The sequence below is a fragment of the Bombina bombina genome, chromosome 6, assembly GCF_027579735.1.
Source record: "Bombina bombina isolate aBomBom1 chromosome 6, aBomBom1.pri, whole genome shotgun sequence".
Lineage (NCBI taxonomy): Eukaryota > Metazoa > Chordata > Amphibia > Anura > Bombinatoridae > Bombina > Bombina bombina.
In genome coordinates this window covers 520,613,562-520,624,634 of record NC_069504.1, presented here as the reverse complement: position 1 = coordinate 520,624,634, position 11,073 = coordinate 520,613,562, and the positions used below count along the sequence as shown (strand labels likewise).

General features: G+C 36.0%; 1 protein-coding gene across 2 annotated transcripts in view; it reads right to left on the bottom strand.

The window, feature by feature from the left end:
- The window catches only part of BNC1 (basonuclin 1), a 40,047-nt gene extending 29,763 nt beyond the window's left edge, over positions 1–10,284 (bottom strand). Inside the window, exon 1 of one of the 2 annotated variants that reach the window (XM_053717416.1) lies at positions 10,014–10,284. The gene's annotated coding sequence lies outside the window, so the exon portion shown is untranslated. The remainder of the gene's footprint in view (positions 1–10,013) is intronic. The other variant, XM_053717417.1, reaches the window with a different exon arrangement.
- Between the last annotated feature and the right edge of the window lie 789 nt (positions 10,285–11,073).

The window sequence follows — 11,073 nt, the reverse complement described above, 5'->3', positions numbered from 1 at the left end:
TGTTTAGGCAGTTCAGGGCCCTTCCTTTCAGCCACTGCATGCTGTTGTCATCATTTAGTTGGCATCTTCCTTTACAAAAAGATAATCAGAACTCCATATTTTGTTTTCTAAATCTCCTTTTTTTTACAGAACTGTAGTCTACCTCATTACTTGTCAGGTCAATGTAATCAAGTGCTGAGTGTCTGTGTCTGAGTGCGTTTGTGTGTTCCTTTACGTGTCTGCTAGTGTCTATATGTGAATCCTTATGTGTGAGTGTGTGTGTTTCAGTGTATGAGTGTGTCTGTGTGTTTGTATGTTACTACCTTTACAACATTTCCAAGTTTAAATAGACACTTTAGAAAAAAGTGCATATACGTATTAGTCACTTGGTCAAAAATTGTACATGTCAAAGGGGGGGGGGGCCCTGATCAATGGTTAAGTCAGGGGCCCCAAAATTTCTAGTGGCGGCCCTGATGGTCTTGCCCACCATGCTGCAGCTCAGTTTTAGGGTATTGGCAATCTTCTTATAGCTAGACCATCTTTATGTGGAGCAACAATTCTTTTTTCCAGATCCTCAGAGAGTTCTTTGCCATGAGGTGCCATGTTGAACTTCCAGTGACCAGTATGACAGAGTGTGAGAGCGATAACACTAAGGGCTAGATTTATCAAGCCCCTACGGCTGCAAGTTCTCACAAGAACTTGCTCCCCGTAATTTATCAAGCAGCGGTCACCAGACTGCTGCTTCCCTAAGCTCTTCGCCACCTCTAAGGTGGCGAAATACAATCTCCAAGGTCGAGTCCGACCGAGGAGATTGACAGCTACTGCCCGCGCGTGATTGACTGTGCGTAAGCAGGGGGCGGGATTGCACGCGAGCGCAAAATTGCGCTCGTGTGCAATGTTGATTACCTGCGGGTAATTTCGCCCCGCCAGGGGCGAGCTGAGGCGTACAGGGGCGCGTATATGTGCCCCTGTACGCCTCAGCTTTGATAAATCTAGCCCTAAATTTAACACATCTGCTCCCCATTCACACATGAGACCTCATAACACTAATGAGTCACATGACACCAGGGAGGGAAAATGGCTAATTGGGCCCAATTTGGACATTTCCACTTTGGCGGTGTACTTACTTTTGTTGCCAACGGTTTAGACATTAATGGCTGTGTGTTGAGTTATTTTGAGGGGACAGCAAATTTACACTTATACAGGCTGTACACTCACTACTTTACATTGTAGCAAAGTTATTTCTTCAGTGTTGTCACATGAAAAGATATAATAAAATATTTACAAAAATGTGAGGGGTGTACTCACTTTTGTGAGATACTATACACACATATACATATATATTTATAAATACACACATACATACACACACTACACATTTTAATATTAAAAGGGACAGGAAACCCCAACATTTTCTTTCATGATGATTTGTATAGAATCAACTTTCCAATTTACTTCTATTATCAAATTTGCTTCATTATCTTGTTAGCCTTTACTTAAGGAACAGCACTGCACTACTGGTAGCTAGCTGAACACATCTAGTTAGCCAATCACAAGAGTCAAATGTGTGTAGGCACCAATCAGCTGCTAGCTCCCACTAGTGTATGATATCTGCGTTTTCTTGGTTTTTAACAAGGGATACCTATTTGAAAATAGAAGTGAATTTAAAAGTGTCTTAAAATTACATGCTCTATCTGAATCATACAAATTTAATTTTGACTTTCCTATCCCTTTAATTTAAACTTACACTTATATTAATATTATGGCATACATGTTAATATGATAATTTCTTTGCTAGCACAATTAAAGCCGCAGCAAGAAAGCAGATGCTTTAAAACAACTTCATTATGACACTACTGTGTTTTGGCCATTAAGGCATTATTTCACCACCGGTAAAGGTTTGGTCTACTTAGAATATATCTCTGAAGGGTAAGAAAGAGGACAGGGTTGTTATACTGAGGCCTGAATTATAATGGAAAACATAATAGAATTGTAATTATTTGGCAGTGAAGTAGATGGGCCAACAACGTCTGTTGCTCCTCTACAACATAAGACAATAGGTTGATCTGAGAGCACAGCGAGATCATGATCCACTCAGCAATGTTTGGAAGTGTCTGCTAAAAGCATGTGGATATAATCTGATCCATCTGAGAAGTTGTAACAGACAAAATAGTTGTACAATAGCAGTAATGTCTCATTGTCAATTAACAGATGAAACCTAAAAGCCAACTCATGCAGGAAAGGATTAGATCACTAGGACTTTGCATCATCACTTGCAACCCTTTCAGTGCCACACTATTCAAGTTTTATAAATGATCCTGCTTGTGTTAGTACGCAAAATCAAATGAATTCAATCTCAAACTACTTGGTGGGTGCACCTTAAGTGACATTAGTCATCCTTTGTTGCATAAAAAATGAGATATTATAAAATATGTTAAACAGATGTTCAGATTCTTAAAAGTTTTTTTCTTTCATGATTCAGAAAAAACATACAAATTTTAAACAATTTTTCGATTGGCTTCTATTATATTTGTTCTTTTAGTATCCGTTGTTGAAAAGCATACCTACGTAGGCTTAGGAGCTGGGAGCTAGCTCCTAATTGGTGGCTGCACATACGTCTGTTGTCATTGGCTTACCAATGTATAATTGTAGCCAGCACCCATCATGTAGTGCATTGCTGCTCCATCAATAAAAGATACAGAGAGAATTAAGCAAAATTGATACTAGGAGTAAATTGGAAAATTGTTTAAAATTGTATTCCCCATCTGAATCACAAAATAAAAATTTTCAGTGTCATATCCCTTTAATTAAATTATTTTGTGATTTGCCCCAATCCATAAGGGCTACATAAGCTGTGCTTACCAGCCAATAAGTGTTGACATAACTGCGCAACCAAGGATTTCTTGCTGGGTTGAAAATTATTTTAAAACTGCTTTAGATTTTTTATTTGATTGCAATTTTTTTTTTTTTTTTTGCTTTTGATCATTCATTTGTTTGATAGGAAGCGTTGAGACATTGAACACATTTTTCTAAGTAAAACCTTATAAAAATCTAAAACACAACAGAGCCACAGCAAGAAGTCTTAAAATGAACCTGCCTTAGAATGATACAAGGCTCTCAACTCAAGCTAAAGCAGAGCATTACAATATTCTAATCAACCTCTCAAGAATGGTATAAAACAGTGTTTTTTAAATCACTGGTATAAAACATCACATATAGGACACATTATGTCACACTCCACACTCTTAAATAGTTCTGTTACTTGCGGTCAGCTCAACTGGCAAAACAAGTGTGTTATATGTATTGAATGCATGTTGCCATCTTTTATTAACCCCTTATGATACACGCATCACAAATAAGGCAGTGCACATCAGATAGCCACAGGGGTTTAGAAAGATGGGAATTGCAAAAGGATATTCTAGGGTAAAAGCAGTTAATCAAATCTGGTGAAACTGCACCATTAAATTCACAGCCTGTAGTCAGAATATGAACAGAATATAATAAGATTACTGGAGTGCAGCAAACAAGAAAAAAAAACACAGAAAGATGCCATAAACAAGTTGCATGAATGTTGTCTGCTTTATGTCTGACACAAACACTAGTAAAGTTTAGGAACATATTTGGCTGTATTTGGCACAGCACCCCAATACAAAGAGTATGGTTTCTAAACTAAATATAGATGAACCTCATTACACAAACTATCCAGGAAGAAAAAAAACCCATCCTTAGTGTCAATCCTGCACCTGTCCCTCCGTGACTCCTTAAAGGGACATCAAACCCAAAATTGTTCTTTTGTGATTCAGATAGAGCATGCATTTTTAAACAATTTTCCAATTTACTTGTATTATCAATGTTGCTTTCTTCTCTTGTTATCCTTTATTAAAGGAGCAGCTAAGAACTAATGGGAGCTAGCTGAACACATCAGTAAGCCAATGACAAGAGGCATTTATGTGCAGCCACCAATTAGCAGCTAGCTCCCAGCTCTTGAGCCAACCTAGGTATTTAAATGATATGCTCTGAATCATTATAGAAAAAAATGTGGGTTGCATGACCCTTTAATACAACCTGGCCCTGTAGACTGTGCTAACTGGGGCTTGGATGTAATAACAAACTAATATTAAGTGTGGCTTTAAAAGGGACAGTCTAATGCAAAAATGTCATGCTGGGATTATGTGTGTAACCCGCAGAAATGTTCATTTGAGCAGAAGATCCAATCAATAAAAGCTTTACCAAAAAACATAAAATAATAGTAATAATAATGATATATAGATAGATATATACACACACTGCATTATCTATTATAGTATTAAGAGACTACAAGCACCCATCATACTCCTGAATGGTCAAATAAATTGTTATAATTAATAGATATGTGCATTAAGAACCTTCATGAGGATCCGAATGTGGAAGTAAGGAGCTGCTCGTCCCCTTCAGATATTTTAGTGGCCGGATTGATTCCTGTAAAAGATTCCCACTCTAAGATCTGGATTTGCACAGATCTTAGTATGTTGTTCTTTCACAAGAAAAAATATCGGGCTCCGAAAAGAACTTAACGCCACAAGCAGCTGTCTTCTTCCTCATTCGGTGGCATCCAAAACCTCTGAATGCACAGGCCTATCCTTTAGCAGTCTATGGTAGCAGTGTTTGCAACAATGTTATATGTAGTTGCAAACACAGCTGCCAGATTGCTAGACATGTGCACGCATGCTCCTGAGCTCAACTAGGATTACTCTCTAACAAAGGATACCAAGAGAACTAAGCAAAATTGATAATAGAAGAAAAATGTGAAAATTAATTCAAACTCCATGCTCTTTCATATTCATTTAAGTTTAATTTTGACTTTACTGTCCCTTTTTAATAATAATAATAATAATATATATATATATAATAATAATAATGTATAGTTTAGTTAATACAAAACAAATGAGTTTACTATAAACGTTCATCCCCCTAGTAAAAAAGCCATCACCACAGGAGTTGCAGTTCTCTTGTTAAACACTGACAATATACACATTTTATTGCATAACGTTCACTACTTATTGTGAGTAGAATGTGGTGAATCTAACAAAATGTGCGTTTATTTTAAATTCCTGTTTTTAGCTAATTATATTTGTCTGTGTGAGAAGTGGTCTCTGTGTTCTACTGTAGTAGTTGGTAGAGTTGCACTGTTTCTGAGGATATGTACATATGGAAGGGTGGGAGTTATTCTAATCAGCCAACGACCAATTAATCCTTAAAGGGATATTGCACAGTGCTCCTTTGGTAAAAAGCAAATATGTTAAATAAAAGTGTACAATCAACATTGTATTTAATCCTATATGGACTTATACGTGGCACACAATGATTGCCTGTGGATAATCTTCATAAAAACAAAAGTGTGCCTGCACTGTAGACAGTCCCTTTAAAGAAACATCTGCAGTTTAGCATATTATACAATCTCACAGCTCCTCGTCAGTCTCAGCACTAGTTCCCTATAACACTTAAAGGGATATGAAGCCCAAAATATTATTTTTTCCCAGACAGTACATACAATTTTAAACAACTTTCCAATTTACTTATATTATCTAATAATCTTCATTATCTTGATATCCTTTGTTGAAAAACAAACCTAGGTAGGCTTAGGAGCTAGCTGCTGATTGGTGGCTGCACATATATTTCTCTTGTCATTGTCTTACCAATCTGGTCAGCTAGCTCCCAGTAGTGCATTGCTGCTCCTTCAATAAATAATATCACAAGAATGAAGCAAAACTGAAAATAGAAGTAAATTGAAAAATTAATTAAAATTGTGTGCTTTTTCTGAATAATAAAAGAAACTTTTTGTGTTTTATGTCCCTTTAATCAGGAATAATGGAACACAGTGTCACCATTTGCCTAATTGTCCTGTGTAGACTCAAGGGACTGAAGGGACATTCCAGTCAAAATTAGAATCCAGTGACAATAAATGTGATCTTGGTGAAAAACAGAACAAAAAAAGGATATGTGCAGTTCAGGACTGTACCTTTAAGAATGTATCCAAGGTGTTTTCATCCAATATAGATGTATTAATGAGAGATATTTCCAGAAGGAGAATATAACATGGCGTCCTCAAATAGAGAAGGATATAACATAGCGATATATTGTGATTTATTGTATATTTATTGCACAGAATTGGAATCCTCATGGGTGCATTTCAGTGTTGAATAGAAGCATTTGTGTAATATACATGTATTATCAAAACTGCTTCTAATAAACGTTATAGCTGTTTCAAAAGTGTATTAAACTATGCACCGTGCACCAGGACACAGCACTTGTTCAGAGTCTAAGGTGCTTGTACCATCCGGTAATGACTCAATTTGTTAATTACTGACATTGGCTCTCTGAGCAGCTGCAGTATTTAAAATGCTGGGGCACTCAGAATATCTAGCTATGCTTCACGTGCAGAGAAAAATGTTAACACTAAAACAGTGATAACTTACTAGATGCTTTTTTGAGAATACATGTATACTGCAAATATACGTGCATTTATATTTTGCCTGCAATGTCCCTTTAAGCACAGGAAAAAATATATTTATTTTGCCTGTTTCTCATCAACAATTTCTGTATACAAATTGCACTTTTTACACTCCCCTGAGTCTTTTTTATTTAAAATCTAACTAATCATGTCTCTTCAGAGACCTACAGGTACCAACAAACTGACTGCAAGGTTTGTATTTATTTGTATTATCTATTTCTGTGTGCTGTCTGCAGTTGGGTTGTGAGCTAATAGAAGGCTGCGCTGCAACACCAGGATGGGAAACTTATGTGTAATTAAAACAAATTCTTTCCCAGCTCAATTACACAGTTCAAAAATTTAAATGCAATTTAATATTACATTTTTTGCTTGGACCAATATATTTAGTTGTTGGTTAAAGTCACATTAAATTAATAGTTTTTCTGTTAGCACAAGAAATGAAATCACTGCATTAAAAAATGCTCTATGTACAAACTGCAATATAAATAAATATGTTAAAAGCAGTTTAAAACATAATTTGGTTGGAAATATGTGACGTTTTGCAGTCCAGAGGCACACCCCTTGAAAATACTTTTGAGTGTTACTTCCATTTCTGTGGACACTTAGGGACAGATTGAAATGCATATATCAAGCAATTAATGCTCATGCATGCTGAATAGAGTACACTCCAGCCTCTCTGGAGGGAAGAGGGAAAACTGTAATTTCCACATTTAAATTACAGGAAAACTGGTCAAATAAATAATGAAAATACATTGTGAAGTTTCTGCACTGTGCACAATAAACCTTGCTTTAATAGTTATTTCAGTTTTGTTATCCAACTACCATAATAAACATAGTTATTGTTTAATTGTTATAACTGGGCATAATCCCAGGGTACCTAGTATTGCCACCCAACCTGTTAGGTTTGAAGCATAGCCCCCTAGTCACATTTGTAAACACTGTAGTGTTTACAGAGCTGCTAAACAGGCAGTATCCAGAACTTCTTAGATTGAACACTACAATTAATGTTTAATAATGACTATAATATAACAAAGATACGTCTAAACGTTTTTGGAATATGAATTAAAAAAATAATGGACAGCTTCCTGTTCAGTTATTTCACTGCACTGGTTGAAACAGGTTCCCAGTAAGTACGCAGAATCAGCGGCATTACAGCAGATTCAGAAATACTATGTATACAAAGCCAGATGAAACACTTGACAGCATATGCACCTGCTAAGGACCCTATTAGTTTCTTTATAAATAAAGTTAAATAAGTGCAGGAGGTAAGGATTTTGGCTAGGGCCTATATCACCTACTTGTAACCACACCCAACCAATAAACAGTGCTTTCTTCTGCAATGTCCATCCATCGTCAGGATGTGCCTATATACATATAAAAGGTGTACTTACTAGAATACTGATTCTCAAGTATTTGGTGTGGCTAGAAAGAGAGAGAATATTCACACACACAAGCTACCCCGAGTTTGGCGAATTTGACGTAAAATAGGAAGATGCAACAATACAGGTTATTAATAATTGATACAAAACCTTATTTTCCCTGTGATTAATAAGCTAGTATTTTTTATGTACTGTATCTCAAGGTTAGAACAGAAACTCACCACAAGACCGAGATGTATTGCTAGAAATTATTCATATAATTATTTAATTGCCAATAAACATGCATTTTTTAATATGATACAAAAAACTAATTTCAGGAATGAGGGTCTGCAAACAAATGACTGAAATTCTGGGGGTGAAAAACCAAACACAGACTTGTCATTTAAATGCAGGTATACCATTACAATGTTTGTGAGGGAATGAAAGGAACCACTGTAAAGAAGAATTAGAAACATCCGCTCACAGGCTACCTCAAACTATGTCGCAGGTCAGACAGGGGCACTGTACATCAAATTTCATACAAGTTGAAACCCATTTTTGTCATTTAGCTTACTGTCAGAATTCCTATTAAACCATTTTACCTAAAAACTTATGAAGTTAGCAGAATTGTAGCAAAACCAACAAGCAAAGATCAACCAGCTTTTAAAAAAAGACTCTATATTTGCAGCATACATGCACATCAATGCTGAATAAAGGCCATTAAGCAGTACACCCTGTTGTAATAAAGCGTGCAATTGAGTCAGTGGCAGATCCATGGACAAAAATCAGAGCAGTAAATGAGAAGAACATGTTTCTACACTGCTTTGAGAAAGTTTAGCTTCCAGCTATGCACTGATTAATATCAGATCTCCTCCTTTACTTGCCTCTTGACAATCGTGTCACATCTGGCTGACAAATCCTTACAAGCTTATCCAAACCTAGGCAGCCCAGATCCTGCTCCAGGACTTGCTGGGAGGGAGCAGCAACACCAGCCCATGTAGTGATGTGCCATCATAAAACTAATGAAGCTGACTTCACTTGTAGGCTGCTACACAACATGCCCCAAGGTCTTGCAACGCAGACTTAGCTCACCAAAGAGATAAAGGCAAACAATAAGCTTCTGCACTTCATGAAGCCAAGATGCTATGTGATTCTGAATTCTGACAGAGAATATAGTAAAGCAGATAAATCTGATTAACTCTCCGCAAGAGGGAACAGAACAGTCAGACACCTGAAGTGGACAGAATTTAGCAGACATTAAAAGCTATCTATTACCACTCTAACCATTACGTCATATGTACTCAGAGATGAGACTTGGCACACCTTACCCAAGTATTTACTATAATGGATACTGTATAGTTAAAACCCATCTTTCATTCTATTGATCCTGATTCTGTATCAATTTCACTGGCATAGTTGTTTCCTCTTTACTAACTAAAATTTGATTAACACACAAAAAGTACAAACCAGTGAGGTGTGTGATCTCAGTGAATGGATATATGTTTGTTGAAAATGGCAGAGTAAATATATTTTTTTCATGAAGTTAATGAATCCTGTTTATTATTCAGCACTTGTTACATAAAAATCATGCCTACAATTAAAAGTACTAAAATGTGCAAAATGAATTGACAATCCACTCTTTTAATTATATCTCACAGAATATGAAGTATAAATATGTATGTATGTATATATATGTATATATATATATATATATATATATATATATATATATGTATATATATATATATATATATATATATATATATAGTGAATCTAATGCAAGGAAGGGCAACAACAGCCTTTAGAATAAAGTAAGGAGGTTTGTATGCATTATTTATACAGACAGATCACCGGACACTAATAATCCTGAAAGGGACTTCAGGAATATTTTTTTTACTGTCTGCTCTTAAAAGCATTCTTGCATCATAAGAACGTTAATGCATTTGCTTAAAGCACATTATGTGGGACTCTTTTAAAGTCACATTATAGTTTGTGTAATCCAAATAAGTGACAATCTAAATAGTCTGAATATGAAACTAGTGGTCTTTTTTATGAAATGGCTAAAAATTCATACAGCAATGTAGTATCTATATAGAATGCCAAATAACGTTAGTTATTAAACTATTTTAAAACAGGGAATAATTTACAGCTAAAACTATTTACAAAAATGAAAAAAGTTTTCTTACTTTGGCCATTTTTTTTAGGAAGAATGCAAGTCCATAGATCCCAGGAAGTTAATTCCTCATTCCGTCAGGGAGTTCTCCAGCTATGTAGATGAAGCTAACTCCTGTCTGTACAAGTACTGTTGCAGAACCATCACATGCCTTCTTAGCGTTGTTTGAATATGAGCACCTCAAGGTCTGATGAATACCAAGACTGTACACTGGGGAGTGGAATGAGATCCTCCCACTTGGTGTTTTCTGGGACCTCTAAGTTTGTGTCTGCCTCTCTCACCTCTGCAGCATGCTCTCACCTCAGTGCCCCGTTGTGCTCTGTTCCAGCTTGCTCTCAGTCACAGGGCAGTCCCCTCACAGCTGGCTTGAAGAGGGCATGACACTCATCTTTCACAGAGATTTGATCAAAAGGAATCACAGAAGCTTGAGGCACTCCTGATGCAGTCTGAGGAGATTCTACCTCAGTTCTGGCAGCCTAAGTAATGCATTAAATCAATGCAGCTGACCCAGGGCCATTTACTTTTTTTCCCTAAAAAAGAAGTGTCACAACCACAAGGCTGATTTCAGTTTCAGTGGAATTTGTGGTTCTCTTCAATGACAACCCCCGTAACTGTAAAAACCAAAAATATATATAGGAAAAAAAATATAGGAAAAAAATATTTTGTTGGAATCTTAAAAAAAACAAAAAAAAAACCATTGTTTTTAAGAATTCAAAGAATTTGGTGTACAATAATTGTGTGCATTCCAGAGAAGGTGATGAGAAACCTGTAACTGCATATGATTTACACAAGGGATTTTTTTTTATATTAAGGCATATCAAGAAAATCTCACTCGGAAATGGAAAGCAGGTCTATTGTATATTTAGAGCTAATTGCATATTATCTTTAACATTTTCTTAAGCCTGGGTGCTGTAGAAACTGAGATTATAAATGTTAAATTGTATTTGCATTGCTTTACTTTAAAACTTTAGAAGAAATATAGCAAAAAATTTAAGTTGAAAAAATAAAATACACAAAAAATTGTTGTTCTGCAGGATAAAGCACCAAAAGGTTATACACAGCTGAATGCTGGA